The 14990-nt window shown below is 44.4% G+C and overlaps 1 protein-coding gene and 1 long non-coding RNA gene across 8 annotated transcripts in view; one reads left to right on the top strand and one right to left on the bottom strand.

Annotated features, from left to right (window-relative positions):
- HLCS (holocarboxylase synthetase) overlaps window positions 1-14990 on the bottom strand; it is a 213247-nt gene that overhangs the window by 25208 nt on the left and 173049 nt on the right. The window lies entirely within an intron of this gene.
- LOC114110617 (uncharacterized) lies at window positions 3301-6654 on the top strand. Of its 2 annotated transcripts, none has more exons than XR_003586872.2 (5): window positions 3301-3389; window positions 4466-4544; window positions 4972-5131; window positions 6162-6319; window positions 6569-6654. It is a non-coding gene; the product is annotated as an uncharacterized LOC114110617 (long non-coding RNA). The 2 variants fall into 2 exon arrangements; XR_003586871.2 differs by having other exon boundaries at window positions 4989-5131.

Below are 14990 nucleotides of genomic sequence, written 5' to 3' on the forward strand. Positions count from 1 at the left end.
TGCTGGTGCTCATCATCCCCAGGCCGATCAAGGCCAAGACCGCCTGTGCTGAAGACAAGACCAGAAACCATTTCTGCTGTTATCTGGTTAGTGTAGTTCAGTCACTCAGTCGTGTCTGACTCTTTGCGACCCCAAGGACTGCAGCACACCAGGCTTCCTTGTCCATCACCAACTCCCGGAGCTTACTCAAATTCATGTCTATCGAGTCGGTGATGCCATCCAACCATCTCATCCTCTGTCATCCCCTTCTCCTCCCACCTTCAATCTTTCCCAGCATCAGGGTCTTTTCAAATGAGTCAGTCCTTCCCATCAGGTGGCCAAAGTACTGGAGTTTCAACTTCAGCATCGGTCCTTCCAATGAATATTCAGGACTGATTTCCTTTAGGATGGACTGGTTGGATCTCCTTGCTGTCCAAGGGATTCTCAAGAGTTATCTAGTTAATGGTGTCCATTGACTATGAGGGTTGTCAGGGTTCCTGGCGGATCCCAGTGGCCCCGTGTATATTTCTTTGGCTGTTATAGCTCGGCTTGCCTGGAGTTGGGTCACAGGTTTTTCTGTTTCCGTTCTGTTGCATGCACTCAACTCCGTCTAGTGAGCCGTTTGGTGACCACCCCCATAAGACCATGGCATCTCCTAGGGATGGCACTTGGTCCTCCTGAGGCGGCACTGTGCACATGCCCCTCCGTAACCCGCCTAAAGGCCTGCACAACGCACCTCGAGGAACACACACAGCCGGCCAATCTGCAGGGTACCTCGGACGACGACCCACCACGCCCAGTGACCTGGGTCCATGTGCTGCTGGGACGCACACACGCAGAGCAAAGCAGCGGAGCATGCAGGACCAGAGTTGGTTCTTCTGCGGATCGTGGGTATCGACAGGACCTTGGACCTGCTGCTCACGCTGCTCCAGCGAATGACCCTCGGTGAGCCAAGAGCGGTGGGGCTGAACTTAGCATCCTAATGAAATGGAGATTGCTGGTGTGCCTCCATGTAATGAAGCTGCCTGTAACTTCTCAGACCGCTTTTTACGATAAGCATTAAAAGGCAACGAGGAAGATGAAAGTTCCCCCCGCAGACCCCGTCTGTAATGGGGGGCTGAGGAGGCCTTCAGGGCGGGGTCTGGGAGAGAGGTTTATGGACTGGGTTACAGTCAGAGGGCATTATAGAAAAGGAGTGTGTTATTAAAAGAATCCTGAAGTTATAAAAACTCAGAGGATTTTTAGCGAGGATGAATGAAGTCTTTGGTAAAGATGAAGTCATGATACTCTGGAGCAGGGGCGGGAGCTCTGACTGCAGTCACCCCCTTTCCTATAAACTGGGGTACAGCCGTACGCAGTTCTTGCTGGCAATGGATTTTGTTGTTTTTGCAGGGTGGTGTGAGGAATATATTCTTTGACAAAGAAAGTTCTAGTGGGTATGAGAGAGTCCCTCCAGTTAGCAAATGAATGCATCGATTGTCCTATTAGAAAAGGGCAACAAAACAGTCCATTTCCTACAGCCATGCTCGCCACCTGACATGACCTGCTTTTTCTTCTTAAACACTTACACACCACCTCCTCCAGTAATTGTCAAAAAGAGAATGAAACCGTTGAGTCAGACAACAGTAGTCTGGTGTGGTGGGAAAAAAGTCTTCTAATACAGTTCTACTTCTTACAAATGCATTCAGTTAACTAAAGTATGCTTTAAAAAAATGACTGGACTTAAACTACGAAAGTAATTTAAATATTTTGCCTATAATTTTGTCTGTGCCCATCAATAGAGGAAATTCCAGTTTAACCTCTGTCCAGATAGTAATCATAAATTCTAAATTCATGGCAGTTAAATTAATATTTTCCCTTAACAATGGTTAGAGGTATGCAAGATTTTTAATTTATGAAAGTAATCATACTATATAGGTAGTTTGGAAAACAGAAATGAAAGCTTTAATTATTTATCCTAACAACTATTATTACTTTCCCATATTTTCTAGTCCTTTCACACATGTACGTTTTAAAGGTTTTAATCTTCTAACTATAATTTATTTTAACTGCTCTGGCCATTTCTTTATATTGTTAGTCTTTCTGTTGATGGATAACATTCCCAGTGATTGTGTGCTATTTATTTAATTATAAATTAAATTACTGATTGTGTACTATTCATATCTGATTATAAATCTTCCAGAGTATGGATTTTCACATATATCTGACTATTTCTAGATTACTAGAAGTAGGATTCTAGCAGTAGCAGCAGCAGCAGAAGTAGATTATTGGGCCAAAGAATATGATCTTTGATTCCTGATGCCTACTTCCAAATCGCTTTTCGAAAGGATTTTCCAGTTTACACGTCCACCAAGATTTAAAACAAGATTTAAGAGTATCCATACTTGTTTTATTATATCTTTGCCCATCTTGGATAACACTGAAAAACATGGGTTTTTGTTTGGGTTCTGTGTTTTGTTTTGCTTTGGTTTTTTTTTGGTGGCTAATTTAGTGGGTGAAAAATGAAGTTCAATGAATTGTGAAGTAGGGCCCTATGATGTCATCTTGGCTCCTATATTCAGAGTAAAGACAAAAATAATCGTAATGACATAGTCCGTGTTTGGCTGCTTTTCTCTGAGTCTTATGTTTCTACTCATCCACAAAGAAAGATCCAGAAGGCAGCAGGAATGTTCCAATCTGGTCTGTCAAGACTCAGACAAGCAAGGGGGGCTGTCTGCACTGGAACGAGGGTCAGGCGATGCTGTATAACCCTTCTGGCAAGCCGTCAATTCCTCAGCCTCCTGCAGAACGCTTGAGTTTCCAGAAGCACAAGATGGTAATTCTGGTGTTCTCTCCATTTAAAAACAATTATGGAGTCAGCAGAATTGCTGAAGTGGCACTGGCGTGGCTTCTGTTTTTTTTTTTTAAAGCAACAAATTCAGGTGTTGGACAGTGTGCTTTGTAAATAGAGTAAAATGAAGTAATAAATTAAGGTGTGCCTTTGTTTGAGCTTGCTTATATTTACAGTGGGTTAAATATAACTTCTTGGAGATCTTCTGGAACATGAATCATAGTAGAAGAGATTTCACACTGGGAAAAAATAGCAAGATACGGGCTTGTCCAAAACAAAATCCATACATACTGTGCTGTGCCTTGGGTAACTCTTAAAAAACACTCGATTATAAATAAATTTCAGACATACAGCAACTAGCAAAACCTGTGTAAGGAGCTCCCCCGCCACACTATCAGTGTCAACACTGTAAGCCCTTTAACTCTTGCAGACTGGAATGGCACGCCCAGCCCTCCCCAGCCTGCCTCCCAGCCAGGCACCCAGTCCCCCTCAGCAGCCGGTGACTCTCAGCGAGGCAGCTTTGAGCGTTTGCGAGAAGCATCGCCTTCAGCTGCCAAATTCCTGCTGGGTCGGCCAAGAGGTATGAACCAAAAATGAAAAAAACATGAAGGATTTGTTTTTTAAAAGCAATACATCAAACATAAAAAGAGCTCTTTTGTAGGAGAATTTTCGGTGTGGGAGCCAGAAGGGAGACTATCGTTTGCCCTCCCAGGAGGAAGCAGTCTGACCTCACCTGTGACTTTTCTCTTCCAGGGTGGATTTTTCTCACCCCATTAAATGTAACCTATTGTAGGTGGGTTTGCACTGTATGAGAGAAATAGAGAGTGATGGGGAAACCGCCAACGGGCAGGCTGGGGCTCAGAGGAGCACCACCGGGGCACCCTGGAAGGTGGGCCCTCTCGGAGCACGTGATGGAGCGGGGGGGACTACGGGGCTACGCGGCCACATGGGCAGGGGGCTACGGGGCCATGTGGAGTGCGGCTGCGTCACCCGGGCCTGTCTGCGAGAAGCACAAGGATTCAGTTTCTGTGGCTTCAGAAACCTTGTGGGGAGCCACCCCCAGAAAACAAAAAAAATCTTTGCAAAGGGAAGAGAAAAAAGGAAAGAGAGGGAAAGGGATGAAAAAAAAAAAAACACGCCAGGTTAGAATGGGTGTTCTCACATCACTCAGAAAGGGCCACTTGGAATGGATGGAGCAGGTTTCTGCAGTGACCACCCCCCCCCCCCCGCCCCGAGGAAAAGCGGCAAAATAAGAGCAGTGTCCAGGAAGGCACGGCGCAGCCGTGGAAGGGGAGGAGCGTGCGCCTTGACACCCAGGCTGCCTGTGGCCAGGGCACGCAGGACTGTGCTGCACAGAGCAGGAAAAGGCAGTCTCGCTGTCGGGTCCCTAAATCCCCATCCCATTAGCCAGGTGCCAAGAGTGAAACCTGCAAAAGGACCCTGGTTAAATCACCGGGCGGCCACTCCACCGGCGCCCAGCGCTAATCCCTGGGGGCCGGCAGCCTTTTTTTTTTTTTTTTTTTTTTGGTCACACGGCAGGAAGATGAAGCTTGCTCTGGGAGCAGCTGCCACCTGCTGACAAGCAGCGGGTTGTTATAGGGCAGAAGGGCTGGGTGGAGCCACAGAAAATCACTGCCATTCCTCTGGTTTCAACAGACCTGTACCAGTGACACTTTCCTGGGATTCCTGCAGAGGAGGAGCCTCGTCTGCAACTGGTTTCATTCCATCAGTCCAGGTGAGCCCCTGCTGGTGATCTCATTCAATCCTCATTCAATCCTCAGGACAGGGCTCCACGTTGGGGAACAGTATTGATCTTGATGCAACCCCACTTGCAGATGGAGAAGGTGAAGTTACTCATTCAGAGTCACAGAGCTAGCAAGAGGCATGCCTGGTATGTGAGTGCCAGGTCGCTTCAGTCCTGTCTGATTCTTTGTGACCCTATGGACTGAAGCCTGCCAGGCTCCTCTGTCCATGGGACTCTCCAGGCACGAATACTGGAGTGAGATAACATGCCCTCCTCCACGGGATCTTCTCGACCCAGGGACCAAACCCAGGTCTCTTGAGTCTCCTGCATTGGCAGATGGGTTCTTTACCACTTAGCGCCACCTGGGGAAGCCTGGTACCCACATCAAATAAGTGCTCTCAAATAATGAAACCTACAGCTATCGTCTTATCTCAGAACCATGGCGCTATTAAGACACGTGGTGCTTCTTGGAACTACAGCCAAAGGAGGGAAAAGGAAGATGGTGGAAAGCCTCTGGGAAGAGAAGCCTTCTCACAATGCCTTGGATGGAAAATGCTATCTACATCCTCACTATACTGGTAATTTCCTATGAAGTCACCTGCTAAACGACCTTGTGGTAACTGGATCTAAGATTATCCAGAACCTGGGTCTGCTGACCAGTACTGGATATGGAGGGAAATGTGTAGTAATTCCTCTTCATCCCACTGTTATTGAGATTTGCAAGCACTTTCCTATCTTTGTAGAAATGTTTACAAACTTGAATCCCTAATGTGCCTTTATCTCTAATTAAATGATCTGTTCACAGGCTCAGATGATTTCTACAAAAAGGAGACACTTTTACTTTATTTAGAAAAATAAAAAGTTAAAGTTCTTGAGATCATTATGTATGCTAAGTCACTTATGTATGCTGTGTCCAACTCTTTGGGACCCATGGACCATAGCCCACCAGGCTACTCTGTCTGTGGGATTCTCCAGCAAGAATACTGGAGTGGGTTGCCATTTCCTCCTCCAGGGGATCCTCCTGGTTGAGTCTTTAAATTACCCTTCTGACCTAATATCAGGGCTTCCCTGATAGCTCAGTTGCTAAAGAATCTGCCTGTAATGCAGGAGACCCCAATTCGATTCCTGGGTTGGGAAGATCTGCTGGAGAAGGGATAGGCTACCCACCCCAGTGTTCTTGGGTTTCCTTGTGGATCAGCTGGTAAAGAATCCGCCCACAATGTGGGAGACCTGGGTTCAACCCCTGGGTTGGGAAGATCCCCTGGAGAAGCGAGAGGCTACCCACTCCAGTATTCTAGCCTGGAGAATTCCATGGACTATATAGTCCATGGGGTTGCAAAAAGTCAGACGCAACTGAATGACTTTCACTTCACTTTGCCCTAATAAAAAGCTTTTTGAACACAGCAAAGGAAAACTACTGACAAAGCCAAAAAGATAGCCTTACTAAATGCGGGGAAATATTTGCAAGTGGAATGACTGATAAGGGGGTATTAGCCAAGCTGTTTATATATAACAGCTCATACAACTCAGCATCAACTGAACCTCAATTTGAAGATTTTTTAAAATAAACTTTTCTAATATTTCATTCATTTCTGGACATTACCTTAGAAGTGAGAAATGGAGTATTTCCTGCCATAGGAATAAACAAGGATGCCACAGTCATCAGTGATTTCGGCCTTCGATATGTGAATTTCTGAGCCTGGAAGGCGCCCGGGAAAAACACCACCTGTGAACCAGTAGCCATCAGGCTGCCACCACTCCCTCCGGTGAGCAGAACTAAGCATGTGAGAAATCAAACTGCAGGACGCTGGGCCCAGATAGCTGAGATGCGTATGAAAGGAATGATCTCAGTGAGCCCAGATGCATGCATCTTCCCATGCACAGAAAAGCCCTAAATTCCTCAACTCGAGATATCTGGTTTTCCTTAACTAACAATTATCTTTTGATGTTCAGACTACCTGACCCTTGTTGCAGATTTCTGTATAATCTGATTTCTCCCCCCTTTGCTTCCTCAGAACAGTTCTCTCAGGCCACTTTGAGATGCTGTTTCACCTGGATTTGAAGACCTAAAAATTCTCACCAAATAAAACATAACTCCCCACTTCTAGGTTATGACTATTTTTTAAGTCGACAGAATAATTACTTTCTGTAGGGCCCCTGCTTCTCACAATCTGTTAAGAACACTGCAAGGCTCATGTCCATCAGAGGAGTCACAAAAACACAGAATAACAGGGTACCTCCTCACTAGGGTGCATTCGAGCTACTCCAAGAAGCAAAAATACTGAGTAAGCCAAGAGATAGGTTAAGATAGTATTTTTATATTGAAACAAATACACACCAGAATTACGGAGTAGAAATCATGGAAAATTTGCAAAAATGTTGAACATAAATCAGACTCCAAAGAAATATGCCTGCAGTGAGAAAAGATACTATTAGAACAAATGGTCAGTTTCTCTTGTCTCCGATATTTCCAGCCAAGAATCTTGGGCAACTACATAACCTCTCTGAGCCTCAGGCTCGTCAGCTATCAAATGGGGGTAATTGCTGCCTCATTCATAGGGTTGCTATGAGAGTCCGCTAAGTTAGGAGCTACGGGGACAGATAGCTGAAGCCCATAACATGCCTATGTAAAAAGCAGCTTGCTTTTCCATAGAATGTGTTTTACGGCTCACCCCAGAGTCTGAGCTTAGGCTAAAGACCAGCTGGGGATGCAAATGGGGCCGCCCATTGTGGACTCCCTGGAACGACTTTTCCCAAGGGGCAAGCTCCTTAAGCTCCTTGGGTCACACTGGCCTGGATACGTCTAGTTCAGCGAATGTGGACTATGTGCCAGACCCTCATCCAGGCTCTAGATGGGTTGTTACAGTGAAAATGCTTTGTCCTTGCTCCCAACAAAAGCACTCCTGTTGGGGGTGGGGGGGCACGGCAGTGAGGGGGTGGTATGCAAATTAACAGGTAAATACACAGATTGTCAACGTGGTTAAAATAAAAGAGTGACGGGGAAAGAAAGGGACAGGGATGGGGTGTTGTTTTTGTGTTGAAAGGTCAAGGAAGACCCTGCTGATCAGACCTTTGATCAGAGAGCAGAAGGGCAGTGAGAGAGTTCACCAAGAAGGCGTCTGAAAGAGGAGAGCTCCAAGCAGTGGGGACAGGAAGGCCAAAGGCGCAGAATGGTCAGGGGAAGAACAAAGTTACCAAGGTGCTAAGTGCGTTTTGCAGGGGAGGGGGGAAGGCATGTGAGCTGGTGGGTGCATGTGGGGGGCATGGAGAAAGCAGGGTTAGGGCTTTGTAGGTCTGGATTCTGGATTTTTATACTGAATAAAAGAAGCAGCAATTCTGAGGCTTTCATACACTGACATGAATCAGCCATGGATGTACATGTGTCCCCCATCCTGAACCCCCTCCCACCTCCCTCCCACTGTAGTGTTCTTGCCTGGAGAACCTCATGGATAGCCTGGTGGGCTACGGTCTTTGGGGTCTCAAAGAGTCGGGCATGGCTGAAGCGACTAAGCGTGACTTAGCATGCACACACTCATTTGGGAACCATTATCATGGAGATGGCACTTACAGCCCTGAGACCAGACCACGGAAGGTCAGCAGCGGGGTGAGTAAGTCCAGGGAAAGGAAGACGTCTGACTTTGCTTCTCTGGCTGAGGCACCAGGCTGCTGCTACTAAGTCGCTCCAGTTGTGTCCGACTCTGTGTGACCCCATAGACGGCAGCCCACCAAGCTCCCCCGTCCCTGGGATTCTCCAGGCAAGAACACTGGAGTGGGTTGCCATTTCCTTCTCCAGTGCATGAAAGTAAAAAGTGAAAGTGAAGTCGCTCAGTCGTGTCCGACTCTTAGCAACCCCATGGACTACAGCCTACCAGGCTCCTCCATCCATGGGATTTTCCAGGCAAGAGTACTGGAGTGGGGTGCCACTGCCTTCTCCGGAGGCACCAGGCTAAGACTTTGGAAACCTCTGATTTCTTTTTGAAAACCACAGAGCATGGTAACAGTGGGACGTCATCACACCTGGGGTGCAAACACGGAAAAAAAGGTAGAACTGCATCTCCTGTTATGCTTAAGAGATGTGGATGGTGCTCAGTGACAAGCAACTGTGAGCTCGTGAGCACAGCAGGGCTGGAAGAACGTGCAAACACAGGGGTCTCCTCCGGAGCAGCTCATGCCCTCAAGCACATTTTAATATATTCAAAATGGGAGCAAATGATGACAGTATGCAGATGCCAAAGTACTAACAATCTCTGACACAAATTACTGAAATCAACAGCTTCCCTGGTGGCTCAGTGGTCAAGAATCTGCCTGCTGATGCAGGAGACACAAGCTGGGTCCCTGGATCAGGAAGATCCCCTTGGAGGAGGAAATGAGGACCCACTCCAGTATTTCTTGCACATGAAATTCCATGGACAGAGAAGCCTGGCAGGCTAGAGTCCACGGTGTTGCAAAGAGTCGGACAAAAAATAAGTGCACACGCGCTGAAATCGACTTCACAGTTTCTGCGCCACACACACTGCCAAGCATATAGTACATACTTCACACACATCTGATGAATGACTATGTATATGTTTCTAACTGAAGCTAGGAAATTTGGGACGTGATTCCTTTATGGCTCAATAAACAGACACAATTATTATTTCATGAGACACAAACGTCTGAAAGTCCCACCTGGTTCAAGCCCTTTCTTTCACAGAATGAGACATGTTGCCTTGGGTAGTAATAACTGGTGAGCGAACCCTGGAACAAACGAGGGCATGGTTCTTGCCATTCATCTCTCCCCCAGTGCCTGGGATAATGCCCTGTGCAGAGCAAATACCTAATAAATCTAAATGCATGTCTAATGAACGAGTGGATAAATATTCATTAAAAATTAACTCGACAGTTAATTTAGGTCACTCACTGGAAAAAAGAAAAACAGGGAGACTAGAAAAGTATCTTTTTAATTTAAAAGGTTAATTAAGGACAAGGTTTTAAAAAATATTTTGGTGGCTTAAGTAAACCGAGCACAACTGGGGTTCAAAACAGCTGCAATTAGTAACTCGGAAAAAATTCCATTATGTTCCACAAATTAGCAAAAGGGGGAAAACTGCCTGATTTGCTTCATGATTCTGGTATAATCTCAGTTCTAAGTAAGTAAGCAAGGAAAAAAAAAAAAAAAAGATGCCCTCCTCACTTACAAACATTGATGTGAAAATTCTAAATGAGATGCTGGCCAACCGAATTCAATGGTGCATCTTATGTATAATACATTGTAATCAAGTAGTGTTCATCCTAGAAATGCAAGGATGGTTTAATGTCAGAAAAAAAATGCATCAGTGTAATCCATCCTAACGAGGAAAATCATGAGACATTCTCAGTAGATACAGAAAAGACGTAATAAATGTCAATAGGTCTAGGTCAGTTCTCCAAATGACCTATTAGTCAGATGACCAATTTCCTGAATTTACAAAATTTTCTGGGAAAAGCATGTTTCTTTTTACTATCAAGATATGACAGCAATTTGATGACAATCTCTCTTAACACTATGCCTATGTAAATTAAGGCTGTGACACTCGAAAACTGTTTTCTCCTAGTTTTGGCTTATATATGTATATTTTTATAAATGGCACAGGGGATGAGGAAGCATACTAAAAGTTTGCATGCTTCTTCTCAGTCGCTCAGTCGTGTCTGACTCTGCAACCCTGTGAACTGTAGCCTGCCAGGCTCCTCTGTTCACGGAATTTTCCAGGCAAGAATACTGGAATAAGTTGCCATTTCCTTCTCCTGGGGATCATCCGGACCCAGAGATGGAACCGTCATCTCCTGCACTGGCAGGCGGACTCTGTACAACTGAGCCACCTGGGAAGCCCCAGATCAGTATGCTACACATCATTTAATGAATCATTTGCGTAAAAAGCTCGATCTTAATACCGTTGCAAAAATGAAAGGATTTCCCATTTTAACATGAAATGAGGTATTAAAGGCATCTGCACTCCTTCCTGGTGTGCATGTCATCAGTTTCTCAAACCTAAACAGAGTCAGAGCCTGTCCAGCACATGAGTGAATGAAAAGGCAAACAAGGGGAAAGCTGCTAACACAGCTCAATGGCATATATCTTGACAGGTCACACAAAATCTCATCCTATCCTTCTGCCAACATTCTGACTTGTGTTCCTTCATATTCTTTACTTAGCAATTATTTACTGAGAACGTATAAGGATAACACTAGTTTCCAGGGGACAAGAAATACAACAGTAAACAGAACAGGCATAATTCTGGAAGGAGGCAGATATTAAACAAACATACAAATAAATGCATTACATATTAGGTAAGGAGGTAAGAGAAAGAGTAGTGGATGCCGTCTTCTGTTCTATAAAGGACGGACAGGAAACGCCTCTCTCGTAAGGTGATGTGTGAACAGAGATCTGAAGGAAACACGAGCAGGCAAGGTATTTGGGAGTGGAATGGTCTAGGCAGGGGAGGACCTGAGTTAGGGAGTGTCCTTGCCATTTCTGAGGCCTCACACCTATGTGTGCATATGTGTGTCTAGGAGAAAGGGATGTAAAACTTCTGAGCAGGTTAAGAACTACGGATTTTCACTGAGCACAGTATTTCTGAGCTCCATGCATGTTGTTGCATGTACTAATATTCTGCACTTTTAACTTGCTGAGAAGTATCCCAGCAACTTGTCTATCAATTACAGCTTAACAAATATTTGGGTTTCCTGTTTGGAGCTATTATGAATGAAGCTGCTATGAACAACCATGTACAAGTCTTTGTGTGGACTGTTTTCCCTTGTCTGGGGTGAACCCCCAGGAGTAATGTTGCTGGGTCGTATGGTGAGTGTATATTTAACTTCATAAGATATTTCCAGAATGTTTTCAGAACTGTGAGAATCCAAACATCAGGTGATGTAAAGTTGAAAGCCATCAGTTTAGAGTTGATATTTAAAGCGGGGGGCCAGGGTACACATCGCAACGCTCATGCCCCTTACCATCCTGTGGTCAGCTTGAGCTAAAAAAGTAGTCTCCCCAACATCTCTGATCTGAAAGAATTTGGGTTCCTATCCCTAGTGGTGCCCACAGGGTTCAATACAACTCTTGTTTGGATCTGCCAGCTTTCTAAGGACAAAAAAACTGGACTTTATAAATCAGAGTCCCAGATTCAGCCCAGGAAGTCACTCCAGTTTCAAAATCTCAGTTCTCAAATTTGAGAAGATGGCAACACAGTAATCAGCCCAAATCACAGGGTTGTGTAACTAATCACAGTAGAATGGTAAGTTCAGTGGTGGCTACAATTCCTTTACTTTGGGGTGTGGATTCTGTCCATCACTTTTGCAAGGAGAGAACAATGTTGAAGGAAAGAGTCTGGATTCAAACCTTGAAGCCAGTTCTTTGTGAAGCACTTGTAGCTGCTGTGGCCATATCATCAGTGGGAGCATTTGCCTCGGTGGAAATTTCTACTGTGGCTGTAGTACATGGATAGTTAATTCAGACGGATGAAGCTGACAGGAAATGGTATTTGGCTGGACATACTCACACAGGAGAATTAAAGAACAGACTGGTAAGTCACTGTTAAACCATGAAAGCCTGAATAATCATTCATGTGATGCACGCCAGCCCAAACACACCCAGTTCACAACAGAGACACGTCATTTTTCAACCTGCAACAACCTACGAGAGATTGATTTCAGTAGTTGCTGCCCTGTGACATCTCAGAAATCAGATTCTCGCACATAATTAGGTCCCAGGGCAATCATCTGAGTCACATTCTATTCTGACAATGGGGAGGGCGTACGATAGTCCAGAAAAAGAAGAAGCCAATTCAATCTTAAAAATGAAAGTAATTTGAAAGAAAAGAAAACAAGTCTCATTTCAAGGCACATTCCTATCACATCTGCAAAGTTCTTAGCACTATATGCCTGCCATGTGGTAAAAGTGCTTAATCAATGGCACTTAATATTATTTTATTATTGTTAATGTTTCCAGCAGGAATTCACCCCTCACTGAGTCTATTAATTTCTCCTGTTGGTCAAGATATGCACAAAAATTTAGTAAAATTTAACATATGGACTTGCTTCATTGTGAATAATTGTTTCCTATATTAAAAATTGCAAGTACATTGATTTTCACTTGTACTTTTTACAGTAATGTCATATATAGGGTATAAATGACCTTCAACAACAGTATGTTATATTTATAATAGGTATAATGCAAAATACATAAAAGTAAAATTATACATTAATGGTAACAAATAATATTCTCTTCCAAAAATTGTGACTCATCAGGGTATGCTAACGTTAGCTCCAACAATTCCAAGTGCAATGCACAAGTCCAAGGCTAGTCAGGTGGCTGTCCTCCAAGTGGTGACTCAGGGGCAAGCCTTTCCCAACTTGTGACACCACCATTTTCCCACAGGACCTCCAAGATCACAGTGGAGAGGGAGAGTAGGAGACTCCTCTGGGCCAGGCCTGGAACATACACACTTCACATCCATCCTGAACCCTGGCCACCCACACAACATCAACCCTGCTGAAAGGAGGTGTGTGTGCCCAGGAGGGAAATGAAACATGGTTAGGAGTCATGGAATATTTCCTCTGCCACAAATATTCTCTACATATATAATTGACATTTGCCTTGGATTTCACTCATGTTTACCTGCAACTTTTGAATGATGCCTTATTTACTCATGACTAGAAAAAGCTGATAAGTGGCCACTGTTATTACCATCTTACAGATAAAGAAACAGAGGCTTATAGAAGTCATTTAGTGTTAGTGGTTGCCTGGGGCTAGACTACTGTTCATGGGGTTCTCAACACCAACTTAGACAGCATGTTAAAAAGCAGAGACATTACTTTGTCAACAAAGGTCTATCTAGTAAATGCTATCGTTTTTCCGGACCATAAAGAAAACGGAGCACCAAAGAATTGATGCCTTTGAACTGTGGTGTTGGAGAAGACTCTTGAAAGTCCCTTGGACTGCAAGGAGATCCAATCAGTCCATCCTAAAGGAAATAAGCCCTGAATATTCATTGGAAAGGCTGGTGCTGAAGCTGAAACTCCAATACTTTGGCCACGTGATGCGAAGACCTGAGTCACTGGAAAAGACCCGGATGCTGGGAAAGATTGAAGGCAGGAGGAGAAGGGGACGACAGAGGATGAGATAGTTGGATGGCATCACCAACCTGATGGACATGAGTTTGAGCAAGCTCTGGAAGTTGGTGATGGACAGGGAAGCCTGGTGTGCTGTAGTCCATGGGGTCACAAAGAGTTGAACATGACTGAGCAATTGAACTGAACTGAACTGACAGGTCTGTCACAGCTTTTCTTCCAAGGAGTAAGTATCTTTTCATTTTTATGGCTGCAGTCATCTACAGTGATTTTGGAGCCCAAGAAAATAAAGCCTGTCAGTGTTTCCATTGTTTCCCCATCTATTTGCCATGAAGTGATGAGACCAGATGCAATGATCTTAGTTTTTTGAATGTTGTATTTTGATTTATAAAAAAGTAGCTTTTTGTAGTACAAAATGAAGCAAGTCAAAGGCTAACAGAGTTTTGCCAAGAGAACGTACTGGTCATGGCAAACACGTTCTTCCAACAACACAAGAGATGACTCTACACATGGACACCACCAGATGGTCAATACTGAAATCAGATTGATTATGTTCTTTGCAGCCAAAGATGGAGAAACTCTATACAGTCAGCAAAACCAAGACCAGGAGCTGACTGTGGCTCAGATCATGAACTCCTTATTGCCAAATTCAGACTTAAATTGAAGAAAGTAGGGAAAACCACCAAACCATTCAGGTATGACCTAAATCAAATCCCTTATGACTATACAGTAGAAGTGACAAATAGATTCAAGGGATTAGATCTGACAGAGTGCCTAAAGAACTGTGGATGGAAGTTTGTGACATTGTACAGGAGTCAGTGATCAAGACCATTCCAAAGAAAAAGAAACACAAAAAGGCAAAATGCTTCTCTGAGGAGGCCTTACAAATAGTTGAGAAAAGAAGAGAAGTGAAAGGCAAAGGAGAGAAGGAAAGATATACCCAACTGAATGCAGAGTTCCAAAGAATAGCAAGGAAAGATAAGAAAGCCTTCCTCAGTGATCAGTGCAAAGAAATAGAGGAAAACAACAGAATGGGAAAGACTAGGACAGAAATGGTAGGGACTGAACAGAAGCAGAAGATATTAAGAAGATGTGGCAAGAATACACAGAAGAACTGTACAAAAAAGATCTTCACGACCAAGATAATCACGATGGTGTGATCACTCACCTAGAGCCAGACATCCTGGAATGTGAAGTCAAGTGGGCCTTAGGAAGCATCACTACGAACAAAGCTAGTGGAGGTGATGGAATTCCAGTTGAACGATTTCAAATCTTAAAGATGCTGCTGTGAAAGTGCTGCACTCAATATGCCACGAAATCTGGAAAACTCAGCAGTGGCCACAGGACTGG

Source organism: Ovis aries, chromosome 1 (assembly GCF_016772045.2).
Source record: "Ovis aries strain OAR_USU_Benz2616 breed Rambouillet chromosome 1, ARS-UI_Ramb_v3.0, whole genome shotgun sequence".
NCBI lineage: Eukaryota > Metazoa > Chordata > Mammalia > Artiodactyla > Bovidae > Ovis > Ovis aries.